We start from the raw sequence: 9,225 nt of genomic DNA on the forward strand, positions 1-9,225 counted from the left end.
TTGGGTCACAGGTTCCTCAACAGTGCATTACAAGACATCTATCAATATGTGTGTATACTTCCACCATTACACTGTCGTATTCTGCACATTTCTTATACTATCTACATACATAAGATTATAATTAATGTGTATAATATCAGTTAAAATAAGTGCTTCAACATAGTTAACATTGCAGGAAAGTTGATTGTCAAGTTCCAAAACAAACCATGCAATTTAGACTTTGTCAGGCTTAATATTTATCTGTATATAGATACCCCCAAAGCTGTTTTCCTATTTAAAAGAAGACCTTAACCTAAAGTATTCTTCAATGTTTAAATAAAGCCTTATTAGTTAGCACATCCTCCTATCAGGCACTACACTGTTTTATTCTAGATATCATTTGAGTATCTTCTTGATATTTTCTATTCTATATTTATATCATTGACCTTCTACTTTCCCACTATTTTGTATGTACTCTTAATATTTAAATGTTTTCATAAAATATAACATATTCAAAAGTGCTTTACAAAAATGAAAGACATTAAGAAAAAGGCATTTTAAACAGTCATTAAAAAGCAACACAATCTTCCTGCATTGCAATTACTCTAAACGTGTAATAACGTGCTTTAACCAGTAGGTGGTTTGGGTATAGCCTGTGACCTAAGGGGGGGGGGGGGGTAGGACACGTTCGATTCCTGTTTTGAATAGTGTGCCGTCGATGGGTTTCATTCCATTTCAAAGTCCTTTTTGACGCTCTGTGTAAACTTCGCACACTGCCACTCCAACATCCAATCACAGAGGTTGAGGACTGATCACGGGTTTGTCAAGCTAAGCACATGGTGTAGTCCCAAACGATAGCTGAGGATTCTGGGTAGTGGAGTGTCTTCGGCCATCCTAAAACTCCGAAAAAACATTTGTTTCTCCGAATCGAAGGGGGAAAATACAAAAGCATTGCACACAATTCAACCCAATCAATGTTGTGTAATTAACAAGGATAATCTGGTGTTTTTTAGTCGATGAGTAGTGAAGATATCACTGTAAAATCAATCGACAGTAAGGAGAATACTTACTTCCGGGAGTACAATTCTCCGTTATCCAATGGGAATGGACGCTCGTAATACAATACAGGGGACATGATCATTATCTTTTAAATAACGTTAACTAAAGGGAAAAATCTATTTGACACAGCTGAAGCTCTGGCCTTCCTTAAAAACTAATTTAATAAAATCACAGTTGTATTACACACAATGCACTGTTTTTAGAGAACAAAAAATCGTAACTAATGTAATCTTTACATTCTGACAAAAAATAAAAATAATTATGAATACAAATAAAATAAAAGAAGCCTCCCGTGAGTTACTACAAGCTATAAAGTAGATTTAAAAAACGTTCAACATGAATCGGCCGTGCTTCGGCCAAAGGCAGTCGAACAAAGAAATCACTCTGATTGGCTGTTCAGCTAGCGAATCAGTACATGAGAAGCGAAACGGTTGCTTGAGAATGTCTTCCACAAGCAACGCTCCAATGGCTGATAGCTCCAGTACCGCACCAAAGATGTTTTCGATGGACGAGAGGGAAAATGGAACGCACACGCTATTTGTTGTTTGTTTAGATCACGCAGTCTGTTCTTCTTCTCTGTCTTCCAGTTGTTGCCTCTTTTGAATGACGAATATACACTACCGCCGCATGCTGGTAAGGAGAATTATTGCCACTCACGCATGCGCAGTTCGTACATGCTACTTGGCCGTTGGCTAAAGTCTTTGCGGTGTGTTCCAGTGCGAATGTTGGCCAAGAAGCAGGAGACGTGAGGTGACACAACAGTCGTGTTCCGTCGGGACGTGTTCTTTGGTGTCAGTTTGGTGTTTCAGGGCCTTTAGAAGTATCAAACAGGCCCACTCCACATTTAGAGTCACAGTTCCAGCTGTCACTTTACACAAAGTCTCTCTGATTCTCTTCAGATGCTCACCTGATGGAAACAAAGAAGGAGGACGTTGAAATGTCCCTGAGGAGAGCGAGGCTATGCAGGATGTGTGCGAAGTGAATATATTGACGTTCAACTCTTAAAGTTTGTATTGTCAGTGTTCAGCAGCAGCAGCAGCAGCAGATAGGAGTCAGCAGCTTGTAGGTTTAGAGAATGAGCTGCTGGAAGCTTGAAGTGAATTATGTCGAGGTGTCAAACATGATTCATCGTTAAGACCAGCCGGTGGTCAGGTGCTCTATATTACTGCTTCAACTATCTGTACATGCTTACAGTAAGTGTTACATGCAGACTGCAGAGTTGTTGATATTACAGAAGTCTAGTCAAATAGTTTTTTTTATTCCACATAATAAATAACTTGTAAGAGTCCTCGTCAGTGTCTTGGTTAATAGCTGTCCTGGCTGACAGGGACCAATCAAGTCTGTTTAAAACAGAGAGCCAGAAACATCACCTTTCACTCCATGTACAGTTTAGATGTTCACACCATGAAACATAAGCTCACTAGTAGAAGACCTTGTTAGATGTTACTGTGTCAGATTACAATCAGAATAAATCAACAGCCAGCTCTACAACAAGTGAAGGACCATCGGACGAGTGTTTGGAAAAGATCACCTTCAAAGATCTCTAGATTTCAGGTTTTCTGTTTCACTTAGCGGTATATCATGTTTCATTATTAGCTAGCAATACAAACACAAATCTAATAAGTGTTGCTTTTGTTTATCTCCCATAGTGTCCCCATGTGGTGATGTGTCACTAGGAAGGAAAGGAGCCACAGTGTTCATAAGGATCTGGGATGTTTCTGATACGAAGATCCACAGACAGAGTCTTCAACTGAGAATCAATTTAAATTATTTGCAATTGGAGAAATGCTGTTAGTCATATTTTAAAAACCACCCTCCCTTTCTCTTCCATCACCCTGACGCTTTATCCCTCAATCCCTCAATCCTTCATCCCCATAACCATTCATCCTTTCATCCCTTCACCTTTCATTCCTTAATGTGTCATTTTCCTTCACTCCTCTATTCATACACCTACAGTTTCTCTTTCTGTCTCCCCTCATCTATTTCAAATGATATGTACTTTCTGGGCGCTTCTTCATTCAGACCAGACAGAAAAACGCTTGGGACTAAATTCCCATACACTGAGAGACCAAGCATTCTCCTGGCTGGCTCTCCATTTAATGTCGCAGATGTTTAAAGCCATGTTTGGTCCATAATATGAACACGGACCTCCTCACCAACATGCCTATCTTTACCGTCTTCAAAAAAGTGCACTGGAAACGGAGTTCAGAGTTTGATGCTTAGAGGTCTGGATGTGTTGAAGGTCCTGTCACTCCTTTTAATCTACTAAATATGGGCAGTACCCCTGTAACCTGACCTCAGGTGCAGTCAAGTTGGAGTCATATGTGTCTCATTAGTAGTGAAAGCAATTCTAGAACCCTGAAGGCAGGAGACTGAAAAGAGTCAAGGGAAGCTTATAAAAGTTAACAGCATTTAATTACACAAAAGATGTGGTGGTGTACAAATGAAATTGCACATAAGTAGGCGCTCTCCTCATGTGATCTGTCTGTCCAGGACAGGGGGTAGAAGAGATTGATTATTGGCTTGCCCTTCCTGTTGTCATCTGAGGTCTTCTCCTATTGGCCGGCGTAGTGGGGGGCGGGTCCAATGCAATTCCTGCCTTTTTCTGTTGCTAAATTACATCATTCTGGTGTATGTGGTTATTTAAACATTATCTTAAATTAATAGTTAGTGTGAACTTCCAGTTTTTTAAGAATAAAACCCATTTAAATTAAATAGTGTATTTAATTCAAATTACGCCATATCCACATTGATTTTAATGTCTAACACTATACAGATATTTGATTTGTGCACTGCGACCTGTTTAGCTTAATGATGTTTATTTATTTTCCCTTTTTCCTTTATGAGTATTTTCTGTTAGTTATAATAGTTTTGTTTTCAAAGAGTAGTTTTATTATTGATCCAGTAGTAGGTGTTAAGGCAACGTCCGGATGCCAATCGTTCTTAAAACCAAAAATAAAAAATCCTTCCCGCTTTTATTTTGACGTCCTCAAACTGCACTGGAAGTGAAGTTCCCAGCTCTTTCTAACCTGGATCGAGGTGGCGTCTCGTCGCTACGGTTCTCTCTCTCTGTGTTCCTGAGAAAGTAGGCTTGTTTGAGACAAGCAAGACCTGCGCAGATCTGCGCAGTTGCGATCAACGTCTTGCTAGTGCGTTGCATGATGGTTAGTCATTTTGTCCGACTTGCTCTGGAGGCTCGCCCACATGAGACTTTGAAATTTCGCGGGACAAAGACGCCCGCAGCCTTGGTAGCGAGGCGAGGCGGCGCAGTTGCTCTCCAGGAGCTGCGGAAGCGAAATGCTTGATGGGAAACGGCTCGCTGGTATCTCGAGCTGAGCGCTCATTGGTGGTTTTTACCACGTGCTGCTGATGAAACTCTCCCATTGGCTGGCAAAAGTTTGTTGTTGTTTTGTGTCAGTTTTACGTTGCCACATCCATTCCCATTTTTCATCATTGTTCCACAATGTTTATCATCATGAAATTAATATCTATATATTTTATACTATACTGCTTACCGTTTTCATACTTTATATATCTTAGAATATTCATACACACTGTTCATACTGTTCACAGGCTGATATCTAGTGTATTCATACGCCACTGTTTATTCATCATTCAATTAATTATATATGTTATTCTGTATATTGTGTACATTACTTTCCACTTCACTGCTTGTTGCACCTGGTTAGAAGCTAAACTGCATTTCGTTGTCTCAGTACCTGTAATATGTGCAATAACAATAAAGTTTCTCTTTAAGTTAAACCAAATCATTAAAATAAAATCTATTGTAATGTAATGATTTGGTTTAACCTTATTTATTGAATATATCATTTAAAATGGCAAGATTAAATCAAATTACATCAATGTTGTACACATCATAAAGCTTAAAGTGGCAGCTAAAGAATTAACACAGCAGCAGGTCTGTTCAATTCATGCTCATGAAGCTTCATGTGTGCGGATCTGAAGGGACTGATCATTTGTAGCCTGTCCACCTTTATCAGCCTCTGCTTTTAGCCTTGCAGATGCGGTGGATGATGTTTTAGATACATTAGAGTGCATTTTGTGTTGCCTTTCCTTTGGACCTGAAATGTTAGAGGCACTGTCCTCCGGATTGATATCATCAATAACAGCACTTTGTTTAGTTTGAGTCTCAACATCAGTTTCAACATCAACATTGCTAACATCATTGTCATTATTTTCCACTTCATTGTCATTATTTTCAACTTCATTGTCAACATTTTCATTTGATTCCACATGAGGGTGCCCAGCAGCAGCAAATCTCTTTTTTGTGTCCATATATATGCCGGGATCCTGAGTCGAGGCTAATCCTGTTGCTGGGGTCGTGTGTCCTGGATCCTCTATCCTGAGCACTGGATTTGAGTCCTGGACCTCGAGTCGTGGCTGAACCTGTCTCTGCGGTCCTGCCTGACTCTCACCATACTACTTCCCTGATGGCTCCCACAGGATTGCTGACATCCTCGTGGATTCATCTTCTTATTATAGACACATTCATTTCCAAACATTTGGACTACCTATGTTGTAAATATATTATCTTTTCGATTTACATACGGCATCTATTGCAGGTCTGTCCGTCCTGGGAGAGGGATCCCACCTCTGTTGCTCTCCCTGAGGTTTCTCCCATTTTCCCCTTTAAACTGTGGGGTTTTTCTGGAAGTTTTTCCTTGTACGATGTGAGGGTCAAAGGACAGAGGGTGTCGTATTGTCATACTGATATTCTGTACACACTGTGAAGTCCACTGAGACAAATGTAACATTTGTGATATTGGGCTATATAAATAAACATTGATTGATTGATTCCAGGTGAACATACGAAATAATCAAGAAAGATCATAAATTAAACACTGACGGGGAACATTTTACTGCACCATCGTTACTGTTACGTAAGAAGGTGCCGTAAAATGTTCTGATTATACTTGCATACTTTTACTTAAATATGGTTTGAATGCAGGATTTTAATTTGTAACAGAGTGTTTCAATTCTATAGTGTAGGCGTAGTGTATCTGTGAACGATCTCAAATACAATTCCTTGTTTATTGCAGCTAGTGCTACGCCAGAAGAAAAAACCCTTTTTCATTTTCAAAGGGGCTGGGCTACATAAGTTGAATTGAGACAACAAAAATACACATTAAGTGGGACAAAGAAATATAATGTGAAAATATAAAAACAAAGCCATTAATTATGGCTGACAAATGTCTCCCATTGTAATGGTAATTAGATTTTTAAATGCTAACACTTAACAGTTTGTTCTAAATGTGTGTCTCCTGTTTCCCGCAGACGTCCAGGTGGTGGTTAAAGAAGAGGTTCTCCCTGACCAGCAGGAGTGGAGCACCAGTCTGCACCAGGAGGACCCAGAGCCCACCCCCCACACATTAAGCAGGAACAGGAGGAACTCAGGGTCAGTGAGGAGCTGGATGAGGCTGATATCACCAAGTCCACTTTCACTCCTGAGCCTGTGAAGAGTGAAGATGATAAAGAGAAACCTCAGTCCTCTCAGCCTCATCAAAGACAAACTGAACACATGGAAACAGAAGCTGATGGAGATGACTGTCGAGGACCAGAACCAGCCAGGAACTCAGAACCAGAGAGCAGTTTACAACCAAAGACTGAGGACGACACTGAAGACTCTTCTGAACCTGACACTGGAGACTCTTCTGAACCTGACACTGGAGACTCTTCTGAACCTGACACTGGAGACTCTTCTGAACCTGACACTGAAGACAGTGCTGATTGGAAGGAGACCAGAGAACCTGCGTCAGGCTCAAACTCACTGAAAAATAGACATGAATCTGTCAGTGATTCACGACCTAGTGCTGAAAATAAACCATTCAGCTGCTCGGTCTGTAAGAAAGCTTTTTCACTGAATGGAAATGTAAAGGAACACATGATAATCCACACAGGAGAGAAAGCACACAGCTGCTCAGTCGGTAAGAAAGCTTTTTCACATAGTGGACATTTAAAGGCACACAGGAGAGTCCACACAGGAGAGAAAGCACACAGCTGCTCAGTTTGTAAGAAAGCTTTTTCACGGAGTCATCATTTAAAAGGCACACATGAGAGTTCACACAGGAGAGAAACCACACAGCTGTACAGTCTGTAAGAAAACTTTTTCACTGAATGAAAATGTAAAGGCACACATGAGAGTCCACACAGGAGAGAAACCACACAGCTGTACAGTCTGTAAGAAAGCTTTTTCACTGAATGGAATTTTAAAGGCACACATGAGAGTCCACACAGGAGAGAAACCACACAGCTGTACAGTCTGTAAGAAAGCTTTTTCACAGAGTGGAAATATAAAGGAACACATGAGAGTCCACACAGGAGAGAAACCACACAGCTGTACAGTCTGTAAGAAAGCTTTTTCACTGAATGGACATTTAAAGTCACACATGAGAGTACACACAGGAGAGAAAGCACACAGCTGCTCAGTTTGTAAGAAAGCTTTTTCACAGAGTGGAAATTTAAAGCAACACATGAGAGTCCACACAGGAGAGAAACCACACAGCTGTACAGTCTGTAAGAAAGCTTTTTCACTGAATGGACATTTAAAGTCACACATGAGAGTCCACACAGGAGAGGAAGAATAGAGCTGCAATGTTTGTGACAAAAGATTTAAATGCCATAATTGTTTGAAGACACAAGTGTGTTGGTCGTCAGCTGCTTCTGTAACTGTAAGGCAATACATTTGTCTATTTCGTGTCCTGATGACCTAATGCCGTTTGTAGTGGACATGTTTATTATTATCATCCTTATTATTATCCTTATTATATCTTTCATATGTTTAAACCAAATGCTTCTTATTTCCTCTTGTTGTGCTTTTACCATTATTATTCTATTATATTCTCTTATGAGTTTCCCAGTCTCTGCAAGGCCACAGCTATTTCAGTAGACTGGGAGACTCATACACAGTCACACAAAGTTCCGTTATGTTATCTGCAAGGCCAGACGGTGTCTCATAACAATCTCCCCGTGTGAACAGGGGAGTTATAATATTCCCACTCTTTCCTTATATAATCTCTGCTATTTCATTGTCCTGCGCACTCTCGGGCAGACTTTCCATACTCTGCCCGAACGGTGACAATATATTATTATGTCGTGTATTTGAAGCTTCAAATAAATAACCAAAAGACAGCTTTGCTTGATTCACCATTTATTTGTTTGATCATTTGACTTGTACTCTCCAGAGCGCTGTGTTGGGCCCTAGATTTCCATAACACGTTACATGTCATACGTTACTCCCTAAGCCTGATTTCACCCACCTGCAACCGATTCACTAATATACACAAATGTTCATTTCTTTGACCCCTTGACTCAACAACTTTCTTGTTTAATAATCGTTACATCTCCTCAGGTCCAAGTTCCCGTGTCCTGCCTTTCACCTGCTGATCACCCACTGCTCATTTAAGGTGGACTGACCTTTACAATGGACCAGCTAGTCTTAGTGTCTTAATGCAAACGTTTTGTAAAGTGATGCTAGACCAAAGACGTGCTGTTGGGCTGTGTGCTCTCTGCAGGAAGGTGTCTGTACTCAAAGATTGTTGATGAAATGAGAGCTTCACTCTCTTTTTGTTGTCTAAATGACGCGAACAGAGCGATACGTCTTCTTTCCAGCAGATGGCATAAATGTGACCTCATCCAGTTCAACTGTCATCCACACATTAATGATTCAAAACAGCAATGGGTGAGATATGGCTAGTAATTGACTATTTCAACAGAATGTGAAGAGTTTACAGTCTTGAGGCCATGTCCAATATGTTTATGCTTTGTTTGATTACATCTACTGAAATGAGTATTCTTAATTACTGTCATTACATCATGGGTTTGCATTGCAATATTAGAACGCATACAACTCAACTTTATTTCTTCCAAGTTGCGGGTGTTCATTGTTTAGAAGTCCGCTGTGTTTCGTCCACGCTTCCACTTCGTGCTCCGATAATGCTGAAAGTATCTGTTGTATGATTTACCTGCTCCAGTAACACAAGTGTAATTCACTGGACAGAGACAAGAGATAGTGTATGGATCCAGAGGAGAACCAGAAGATAGTCCGTATAGAGCCTTCAGGTTCTGAAAATGATCAGGGATAGAGCTAGAAAATAAATCCAAAACCCTGAATTGAGCTAGAAGATAGCCAGCACAAAGCCAAGAAAGGCCCAGTAGAAAGACAGGAAG

The 9,225-nt window shown here is 40.3% G+C and overlaps 1 pseudogene; it reads left to right on the plus strand.

Moving 5' to 3' along the window:
- Window positions 1-1,760: 1,760 nt before the first annotated feature.
- LOC139434332 (zinc finger protein 570-like) lies at window positions 1,761-7,643 on the plus strand (annotated as a pseudogene).
- The last annotated feature ends 1,582 nt before the right edge of the window (window positions 7,644-9,225 follow it).

The sequence above is a fragment of the Pseudochaenichthys georgianus genome, chromosome 1, assembly GCF_902827115.2.
Source record: "Pseudochaenichthys georgianus chromosome 1, fPseGeo1.2, whole genome shotgun sequence".
NCBI lineage: Eukaryota > Metazoa > Chordata > Actinopteri > Perciformes > Channichthyidae > Pseudochaenichthys > Pseudochaenichthys georgianus.